Below are 11006 nucleotides of genomic sequence, written 5' to 3' on the forward strand. Positions count from 1 at the left end.
GGCTGGCATCTCAGCCGTGTCGTCCTGTGTCTGACCCCCAGGTGCTCCAGTGAGGAGCTCTTTGCCTGCTTTGGGGAAAGGGGTGGTGTGGGTACAACTTTGTCCATACTTGTACATAAACTGTTGGCCGGTCGGTCTGTCATTCTGTCTCTTCAGTGGGTAGATGGCACTTGGCTGCCGCCCCAGCTCTGCATCCTCATGCTCATGGATCCCATCCTCCTGGAAAAATGCAGAGATGTTGCACCCGCTGATGTACCTGCCTGACCTCTGTCCACAACCAGAGACCTCGGAGGACGTCCCCACGTCTATCCAGCCGGTGAGACCCCCGCACTCGAGTCTGTTTCCAACTTTCTTAGGAAGGAGGGCATCCTACTTCAGGTGATGAGCAGAGGGCAAGCCTCAGGCTGGCGGTGGAGGGAGCAGGGCAGGGGCGGACAAGCTTGGGTTTAGCTGAGACCAGCTCTGCCCACTTCAGGGGGCAGGGAGCCCAGGGCGAGCATCACACCACAGGAATGGCTCCCTTGAGGCTGGGGGTGCTCTCCCTCCCAGGACCATGAGTCATGGGGCGGCATTGGCTGTGCTGGGGTGAGGAGCGGGCCCCCTGGGGTGGTGAGTCCCATCCGAGCAGGGAACAGCTCGAAGGCGGCTGCAGGACCGGAACCCCGTGGGGCCAACACCACCGCCGCCTGTTCCTGGGAAGGCGAAGGTCCCGTGTGGTCGGTGGGTCGCTGTTGGTTGGATGAAGGGCCCGGGATGTGTCACGTGGGGACGGGATGGGTGGGCGGGGTGAGGGGCGAAACGATGTAATCAAGCCAATCCGGATGGTGGACAGCCTCGGCTGGTTAAGAGCCTGGTGGAGTCAAGGCCTGAGAAGAAGGGCAAAGGGATGCTGTGGTCGGGGTGACCTTTGTGAGGACCGAGGAAGACGTGACGAGGAAAGCACCTGCCGGAGGGTGCGGTGCGCCTTTCTGTCTGATCTGTTGTTTGTTTATTAATTTTATTTATTTTTAATTGATTGATGATTCCTTTACAATATTGGTTTGATTTGTCATACATCAGCATGAATTAACCACAAGTATACACATGTCCCTCCCTTTTGAGTCTCCCTCCCACCTCCCACCCAGTCCCACCTCTCTGGGTTATGACAGAGCCCCAGTTTGAGTTCCCTGAGTTACACAGCAAATTCCCATTGGCTGTCTATTCACATATGTTAGTGCATATGCATCCATGCTGCTCTGTCCCTCTTTCCGAGGCGAGTGTCACTCGTGGTTTAGACCGGGTCAGTGGGGTGTCCACCCCCAGGGCCGTGTCATCTCCTGGATCTGAAGATCCTGGGAGTGGTCATTACATCACCCCGCTGTCAGTAGGTGGCAGAGCACCCAGGCTGAGGACAACTTTCTTGATGGGCAAATGGGCAAACATCTCCTTAAACTTTCAATTTGCTTCCTCAACATTAAAAGGAAGACAGACAGCACACATTCCGGGGTAAGTGATCCACTTTAGCGAGAAGACACACTTTGCCATTACAAAGAGGTCAAAAGCACTTCATTAAAAATAAATTGTCAGAAGAAAAGAACCAATTATGGTTCACATGATATGAGCGATCAATATAATTAAGAAACGAACTCCCCATAAAAAGACTGGTGCACGGTATATTCCAGCAGGATTGATATTGTATGGGCTAATTAAATATTTATCAAGTGTTGGCAGTGGGTGAAGCCATGCTTGATGGTACGGGGTGCACAAAACATATTTCCTTTACTAAGGAACTTGAATATAGTAGTCCAATCATGCATAATGAAGGACGGTGTGATCAGCGTCGGGGCGTGCAGGGTGGGAGGATGAGCTCGGACGTTCGCATGAGGTCTCCTGTGTGTCATCATTTCTGCCCAGAGTGCTCAGTCTGAAACATTCAGAGAAAATTTATTTAATTAAAGTATCAGTCGTATTCGCTTACAACTTTGCTTCTTTGTTCACAAATGTAGACTCTGTCCTCTTTGGGAGCAAAAGTGTTTGGGTCACTTAGACAGCGGTTAAAGCCATTCCTCTGTCTTGGTCTGGAGATGGGAATGAAGCAGAAACTGCATGGATCATTGGGAAGCACACTACACGGTTCTTCTAAGTGTTGACGGGAGGCTGATGGGGGACTCTGTCCTGGGAGTCAGGAGGGCGGGGTCAGTGGAGGGCAGAGCCACCCCGTGCCTTGGGTACAGCTGGCGGACATGAACCACTCCCAGGACTGTGGGTCGGGGTCTGGGCTCCTCCTCCAGGGGGCTCCTGTTTTGGACGTGGTGCTCCTTCAAAGCCTCTGCATCCTTTTCATGAGGCGCTGGTCACACGGGACTGTGAGAATCGAGCCACGGCCACAACACACAGAGCCGCCTCTCTCCGCGAGCAAAACGCATTCACACAGTTCAGCCTGATGCGGGGGAGGATGGCTTCCTGTGTCCCAGGGAGGACTGGTCACACTGGCCCTGCCTCCGTCTCGGGTATAAAAGCCGCCCAGCTGTGCTGCAAGCTCTTGGCAGAAGGAGGAGGTAACAGGTGTGACAGGCAGCGTGGGGAGGGAGAGAGGTGTGCAGGCTGGTTCTGCTTTGCACTGTTTCTCCGGACCCACGTCCACTCATCCAGGACTTGAGTCCAGCCATTCCCTTCATCCAGGAGATAAAAAGCTGCCACCTCTGCTCAAGGGTCTCAGAGCTACAAGGCAGGGGGCAGAAAGTGGAGACAATTGTTATAACTGCGGGAAACCACACACAAATGTTAGAGCACACCATCCTAGAAGCAGGGGAAGTCAGCTCTTTCTTCTGTGCGGATTCTAGGTGGTCCAGGAGCAGGCATTTCCCCGGGAGAATGAGGAGGAGGTGGAGATGGGCAGCCCAGGCCATGAAGACTCTGGAGCCCGCCACCAGAGGCATCGAGGCCTCTGGGTCATCTGGGTCTCACCAGAGGGGACCTTGGCCAGAACCACCCTGCTGTTCTCAGTGCGTGGTCCATGGGCTCCCCCAAAGCTGTCCCCTGGCAGCCAGCTCCAGGGCACCGGCCTGCCTCGTTCTGGAGAATCAGAGGCTGCACCTTGCCCAAGGCCTCAGTGCTGGGCACGAGCAGCTGAGACGGGCATGTAGGGGGATGATTCAGAGAAAGGTTCTGAAGAGTCTTAAATTTATTCCAGGGTGAAATAGATGATAATTCACCTATGCAAGGTTTACAAATTCATCTCTCTTCAAGGGGACAACATGAAAAGGATCTCAAACATAGAAACGGATGAGTTTTCAAAACATTAGGTGCTGGTGGAGGGGGGAAGGTGGCAGAGGGGGGAGAGGCTGAGCTCACCTCCGCTCGTGGGCACATGGACGTTATCAGTATTTACAGGGCAGCCATCAGCAAGAACAAGCTGAGGTCCTGCTAGACTAGGCAATGTCTACACTTGGTCTCTCCTCCGATTCCACGCATTCATTCCTTCGTGAGGGCGTCAACTCTGAGAAGGAGACAGTTGCTTCCTTCACCCCCCGGTCCCACCCCCTCTAAGGAGAAGACCCGACTCCAGCATGGTGTGCATTTTGCATGACACTCCGCATCACATTATCTGGCACATCAAGGTTAATATAGAAACATTTTATGACTGTTGTCCTCCAGGGGCGGTTATGGAAATAAGACGTCTATCTTACAGAGTTCTCTCAGCGAGGGGAACAGAAACGTTCAATAAATAGAAATAAATAAATAAATCAGAAAAAAGTAACTCGCAAACATTTTGGCAAATATAAAGTGCGTGAGCGATTGTGTCCCGAGGGTATAGAATTAACTCGCATGATGATAATTTATATTTTATGTGAGTTTTATTTTTATACACCTGCTTTTCTTTGCAATTCATGAAAAAACATATTGATATCAAGGCAATCGTGCTGTCATGGAATTCATAATCCTAACTGGGAGACTTCGCATCAATATGACATGTCTATTTTATGCTAACTCTGGCAATTTAGGAAAAAGTACAGGTTATAAACAGCTAATAAAACTTCGCCATTTGTTTGTCTGATACATTTTCTTTCCATCCAACTGAGTGGCTCTGGAGAAATTCGAGTTTGTGGGGTGAGGGCGGGAAGGTTTGCACCCCCAGCCCAAGTCACTGGCACGGCTTCCTGTGGCGTGAGCTCGGGGAGGGGAGTTGGGCTGAAAGTTCAGGTCCACTCCCCCTCGACGGCGCGGGGTCAGGAGAAGGGTCAGGTGGCGGGCGTGGAGGGACCGGGTCCTCTGGCCCGGCTCCCTTATTCCCACGGCGTCCGCAGCATCAGCTTGGCTCTGTTCGGTGCCCCGGCAGGGTCAGCCTCCGTCTGCCCTGGACCTTTCATTATGCCCCAGACCTCAAATTCCACTCCACGTTACCTGCCCTGACATATGATTCTTTTCAAGTTTTTAACCGTTTAAACATCATTCTGGTTCATGGGCAGCACAGAAACGGGATTCAGCATGCGGGCTGTGGTCTGCTGCACCAGGCCCCGGGGTTCTGACCCACTTCTGCACGGCAGGGCCTGCCTGGACGCCAAGGATTCTCTGTGCCGTGAGGCCCATGGCGTTCCCTCCAGGGCGGCCTGAGAGGGGCCCCGCTCTGAGCGGGGTTGGGGGGGGATTCCGGACACCCCCTCCCCACCTGGCTGGCCCGCAGCTTGAACTGGTGAGGGTCCAGGTGAGGACCGTGCCTGTCCTTCCCTCTTGCTCTGCCTGGCTCCAGCCTGTGGGCGGGTGGCCTGCCCTGCCCCGGGGCTCCCAGTGGGTGTGGGGCTGGGTCTCCATCTCCGAGGCCTGCCCAGGAGGGCGCCCGGGGCTGTACCTGCTTGGGTGGGTGGGCTGCCCTCCTCCCCATGACTGAGTCCGGGAGCTTGGTGCTGGGGGTGGGACTAGGAGAATTTCTGCCAGGTCCCCAGGGGGCCCAGCTCCACTTAGTGGGGTCTCGTGGATGGAGCCGCGTTTAGGTCCCATGGGTGGGAATTCTGTAGGCAGTGCTCGGCCATTCGGATGGTGTGACTGCCCCAAAGGTAGAGATCTCTCAGATTTTCCTCTTTCTCTGGCTCTCTCCATGCTGCCCACTTTTTCCCTAATGCACCCTGGCAGCCTGGCTTGTGGATGAGATTATATCACTCACAAGGAAGGAAGGAAGCAGAGAGGAAGCATCACAGGTGAGCAGGGCAGGCCCGCCTCACCTGTGCTCACCTGCTCTCACCACGGGGAAGGGGAAGCAGAGACCAGGGCGGTGAGGCCCTGCTCACATCCACGATGGGGACTGGTCACATACAGAGGTTTTTCAACTAGAATACACAGCCATCAATTTATCCTATTTTTAAAACAAAAGGAGGCAGGGACCCCAGGATAGCAATGTTCTGACGGCCAATGAGGAACATGCAAAGGGTCGTATTTTCTTCTAATGCCACGTTGTGCATATATTTGCACTGAGGCACTGATCCTAACTCAATTTAGGTGATGTGAAATCTAGTTGAATTCTCTCAGAGCGTGGTTGAAAGTCTGTGAAATAGTTGGGGTAAACTGATCCCTCAGGAGAACTGTCTCACAGATGTTGTAGTCACAGGGGAGATGGGACTGTCTCCAGGCTTTAGGGGTAAAGCCCAGAGGTCCCCGGACACTCAGGAAGGCAGTGCATTAACTGGTAAAGTTGCTCCCAGCCGAGTCTGTGTTGCTCACCCCAGACACTTCCTCTGGTTGAGATGTCACCCTGCACTCGCCCCTCGCCGGGGACCCGACGCCTTCCTGCATCTCCATTCTCGGGAGGCACTGAGTCTCCTTCCTGCTCCTCAGCTCTGGATGTGCAGAAGGTTTCCTCCTCAATGCCACCTCCCTCCCAGCCACTCCCCCCGCCGTCGCGTGCGGGCTTGGTCCTTCCCTGGGCTTGCCGCAGCTTGGGGGCATGAGGGCCCAGGAACATCCTTCAGGTGGACCTCTGTCTAGCGGACCCACGTAGGCTGACGCTTTCCCAGCACGTCCATTATGGACGTTTATCTGCTGTAAACATGACCCTTCTGCTGACCACAGCAGCCCCTGTGACTTCCTAGCCACACCATGTGTTATCTCATTGTTCATCATGCTCCCTGCAAGTGCTGTGCCTTCTCTGGGGACTTCTTATAAAATATTTCTGGTGAGTGCTAACTCTTTAATTTATTCAATATACTTTCATATGATTTTTGAAGAGTAGTCATCAATATGCCATTTACTACAGATCTGAGAAATCTGATTAAATAAGCATCTCTTTCATAGGTTCCCCAGCCCTTCCCCCAGACACACACAGTCTCTTTCAGTCACTCTGTCTCTACTGATTTTCGGAACCTTCTTTCTTTCTTTCTTAAACGGGAGGGATCTGAATCGCGGTAGCCTTTGGCTGGATCCTGCCTTCCTCGGGTCAGTACACGGCTCGCGGTGCGTCCGTCGAGACCCTGGCTCTGCTGACCCTGCCCTGGGAGTGGGCACCAGAGCACCCAGGGGGAGGCGTGGGGGGCACAGCGCAGAGCAGCAGGTGGGGGCAAGGGGTGAAGGGACACCTTGGCGAGAAAAGGATAAGACCTTGGGGGCCCCGTAGGGTGACGTGTCTCAGGAGCGATCATGGCCTCATTATTCTAACGTGGTCACCTAATTCCTGAGCCTCATCATCGCCACCAGAATCAGCCTTGGTGGGAGAGGAGACTGCTTCAGGCCTGAGAACAACATCCCCTTGTGACCAGGAACCCTCTGCTCACTTGGCAATAACCACTACCCCACCCCACCATTTTGGTGCAAAACGTTTACTTTTTTTTTTTTTTTTTTTTGCTATATAGTAGGTCCCTGTTGGTTAAGAACTTTTACTTTTCAGGAGAATTAATAGCCGGCACATGTGTCCATGGAGCGAAGGAAAGACCAGCTCAGCCTTTGCCTCTGGAAGCTAAAGAGGAGAGGACTAGGGTTGGAGGGCATGGGGGAGGCAGGGGGAGTTGGGGGGAGGGGTGGGAGATGTCCCCGGGAGCCCTGGAGCAGCCCTGAGACCGCCCACCTCTTCCTGGGGTCCCCGGTCGTCTCTGCTCTCCACGACTCCGGCTGCTGGAGCCTGGAGCTGGGGGTGGGGAAGGGGCAGAGAGGGGCCAGCCCTGGGAGTTCCCACCAGCTTGCGCCTCAGGTTCACAACTTTTCCCCTTCCCGAGAGAAAACAGTGTTATTATTATATTTCTAATTCCCTAATGTGTGACCCAGCAGCCCGTATCATCTTACGGGATGGAGCGCTGCGTGCAGGGCGGAGGCGCGATCGGAGCTTTCATATCCCCCCCGCCGGCCCTTACATCATCCCGCCACTCTCTAAGAGGATTTTCAGCCGGCTTGGCTTCGTTATTAAAATAGTAATTAATTTTTTCCTCTTCACAAAACCCAGGGGCCTTGAGATGGAGGCCTCGGCAGCGAGGGCAATCTCCTTTTGAAAGTGGCCTTTCTGGAAGCCGTAATCGGCTCCCCGGCTGTACAGTACACATGTTCTCCAGTAAATGTGATTAAAGAGCCGCACAAAAACCCCCTTGCAGAAAATTAATTCAGTTTCCAGAATAAAAAGTTTGATAAAGTTGTGCAATGCTCCAATGACAACACATAATAGAAGGGTAGAGTTTTATCCCCTTGAAGGATAACTGAGTGGCCAGAAAGGTCTGGTAGTTCCCAGAGTAAAAACATCTGCTACAGCTAATTCACGTTCGCCGGCCGCACCGGGCCGCAGGCGGCTGGCCTCGCTGCTGCAGGACGGCTGCGGGCGGGGGTCTCTGCATCCTCCTCAGCCCCTGTCAGGGCCCATCCGGCTCCATGCTGCACCCAGAAACCCCCAGAGGCCCCAAGGGGCTGGGGACCTTCATTTCTGTTCTGGAGGCCCATGTGCGGCAGGGGCTCAAGACCTGGTAGAGGCCCTGCCGGCCACTTACGAGCTCTTCCCTTCTTCAAACCTCAGTCTTGTGCTCTGAGAGACAAGACTAATACGTCTCCTTTTGGGGTTATCATGGGAATTAAATGCATTAATAAATCTAGAGGGCTGGCCACGGTTCCTGCCGCAAGAACTGCCGTCAGGAGCTGCAGGCAGAGGAGGGTGGAGGGAACATGGCCCCGAGGGCAGCTCCTTCTCCTTTGCGGGCAGAGCTGGCCTTGTGTCCTGAAGAGGGTTGACCAGGCGCCCCCAGGCACGTCCCCTTGGCAGCGGGTTGATCAGGCACCTCCATGCATGTCCCCTTGGCAGCAGTTGACCAGGAGCCCCCATGCACGTCCCCTTGGCAGCTGGTTGACCAGGCACTTCCATGCACATCCCCTTGGCAGCGGGTTGACCAGGCGTCCCCATGTACATCTCACTGGAACTTCAGAGTATGACCTGTCAGGTCTCTGCTGACTTGATTTGTGAAGGGCCCCAGGATGGAAGCATCATGCATGTAGAGCGGCCCTGACTCTGCTGGCTGGCGTCCTGATGAGAAGAGACTCAGAGAGAAGCTGCTGGTCGGAAGGGTGCGGCCACGGCCAGGAGCACCCGGGGCCACAGAAACTTGAGGGGCAGGAAGGCTCCCCTCGTTGCCTCTGGAGGGAGCACGGCCCTGCCAGCACCTTGAGCTCAGACTTTCCGTCTCCAGAACAGAGAGAGAATAAATTCTGCTGCTCTGGGCTGCCAAGTTTGAGATAATTAGTTAGGTTGCCTGGGAGACCAACAGGCGATAGGGAGGGTCAGCCCTTCTTTCAGGAAGGTTAGACCCTGAGATGGGGGTCCTGGGCCCATCCAAGTTCCCGGTAAACCTGTTGGGGGGTGGGTAGGGAGCACTGCCTGGGTCAGCCTCAGCCCAGGGGGGCCAGGGCCTGTGCGGAGGGAGGAGCAGACATAGGACGCCTGTCTGTAGGCTGTAGACTTCTCTCTGAAGACACTTGAGCAGAAGAGTTGGGAGCTGTCTTGGGTGGTGACCCATGGCCTCTGATCATGCTGAGTGCCTTCTGGGAGTGCGGGCACAGACCCTGAGGTGGTCAGCCTCCCCCTCGGCAGTGCTGGCATCTGACCAGTAACGGGTGGGCAGGAGCTCTGCCCACAGCTGGAGACCAGCCTGGCCAACCACTTGGCCTCCCTCGATCACTTCACCCCTTGGGGCCGTCTCCTGGCTGCTGACCCCGGTCCTCAGGTCTGCATTGGGAAGAGAAGGAGCTCTTCTATTGACCTCTGCCCGCCTGTCCCTGCACCTGCCAGGACCCCAACAAGGAGACACGGGAGGCAGCCCTGCGTTCCTCTTCCACCCTCCTCTGTGGACTGAGGGGTGTCAGGGCCCCCTGCCTGTGCACTCTGCTGGGGTCACCATGGCAGAGGCATGTTGTGTCCACCCCAAGGATGTCCTCTGCTCCCCTTCTCTGGTGTTTGGAGAATTGCCCACCTGCCTGGTCCATTGCAGGTTACAGCAGCCACTGGAAAAGGGAACGTAGAGAAAGAAAAATGCTGCCCATACGTGTCCTTTTGCACTAAAAAGTGCATTTACATTTGTATAAAAATAAACTCAGCTTCTCAGGCAGAACTGTATCACAAAGAAAGTTCATGGATGTCATGACTTTACATGTGGCTGATTTTACTTCCTAAGATGAAAAGAAACAGATTTTCACACCCGAGGACATAAAGAGACCATTCACCTCCTCAAATGCAGAGTGCACTCTGCACGGCTTCCCGGGAAGCGTCCGCACTGCAATAATTGTTAATATAACCGAGTGAGACGTTGTCCTTCTTGTAGGCGGCGGTTCCTGCAACCGGAACGTGTGAACAGGATGATTATCAGCAATCTGCTCTTGAAATTCCTCCCAGCTGTTGTGGTGGGAACATGCGAGAGCCAGAAACGGTGTGTGTTTTGCCCTGTTTTGGTGGCTGTTCTTGTATCTGAGTCTGGCACCTTCAGAATCAGAGGTACCAATTTTATTCCATTTCTTAAAGTTGGTTTAATAAGTTAATTGAGCTGAAGTGAACATCCGATCTAATCTGAAAGGGACTTTACTTGGGTGAATTGAGGCCATAGCCTTGCAAATATTCTTAGAAACAACTAGAGTATTGACAGCTTGAGAAACTACTGTAAACTTACAGGTTACACTTTCTTTTCCCCCACTTCTTTGCCAGTCTTCCAGAGTCTGCATCAGGGCCCTGAGGTCCCCAGGGCAGCAGGGAGCCCTCTGCATTTCCCGGTGTGGATGCAGCCTGGCCCAGGTGTTGGGTACGGTTGCCACTCGCTGTAGGCGTGACTCCACCCTGTGGATGAAGACTTGAACCACGTGGTCTGCAGGTTTCAGAGGGAAGGGAGGCTTTGGGGACCCGCTCTTGTCCCCTCGGGGGATGGCCCAGCCAGAGAGTCTTGGATGGGTGTGTAGAATGGTGTCTGGTACTCAGTAAACAGTTCGTTAGTGTTATTTATTGTTTTAATTTACCATCATTACTTAACTACACCATACTCAGGGCTTCCATACTTGAAACTGAAAACTGTGAAGCTTCCCTAACATGCAGTACAGAAAATTAATTCTTTACATTGTTTAATATTTTATTCCTTTTATTTCCAACCATGCTAACCCGGGTCCCACCCTTGATTCCCCACTGAGCTCTGACCAGCAGGATGTGTGAAGCCCTCCCCCCCAGCCCAGATGGGCTCCTATTCAGCTTCTTGCAGGTACGAGGCTAATGGTTCAATTACTTGTGGGGCGAGATCAAAGGACAGGAAATGGCTGTCATGCCCCAGAGGAAATATTTGTAGAGAAGGAGGCCCAGCAGCAAATGAAGCCCTAATTAATGTCCAAGTCCCAGGCTGATAAACGGACCACAGTCGTAGGCAGACCCAAGCCTGCGTCGGGGCTGCTGTGGTCCTGTAACTCGCAGCAGAAGGAAGCTCCCTGTTTCCAGGGAGTCAGGGCTGGAAGGAAGGATGGGGTCTCTTGGGGCTCCTTCAGGGAGGGTCCAGGGCGTGCCTGACCCCTCCCCTTGGGGCCAGCACTTTCATTGCCGCCCT

At 53.9% G+C, this 11006-nt stretch overlaps 1 long non-coding RNA gene across 1 annotated transcript; it reads right to left on the reverse strand.

The window, feature by feature from the left end:
* Window positions 1-1637: 1637 nt before the first annotated feature.
* LOC129635845 (uncharacterized) lies at window positions 1638-10198 on the reverse strand. Its single transcript, XR_008706486.1, has 3 exons — window positions 10095-10198; window positions 9655-9762; window positions 1638-1903 (listed from the first exon to the last, which is right to left on the reverse strand). It is a non-coding gene; the product is annotated as an uncharacterized LOC129635845 (long non-coding RNA).
* Window positions 10199-11006: the final 808 nt, after the last annotated feature.

The sequence above is a fragment of the Bubalus kerabau genome, chromosome 21, assembly GCF_029407905.1.
Source record: "Bubalus kerabau isolate K-KA32 ecotype Philippines breed swamp buffalo chromosome 21, PCC_UOA_SB_1v2, whole genome shotgun sequence".
Classification (NCBI taxonomy): Eukaryota; Metazoa; Chordata; class Mammalia; order Artiodactyla; family Bovidae; genus Bubalus; species Bubalus kerabau.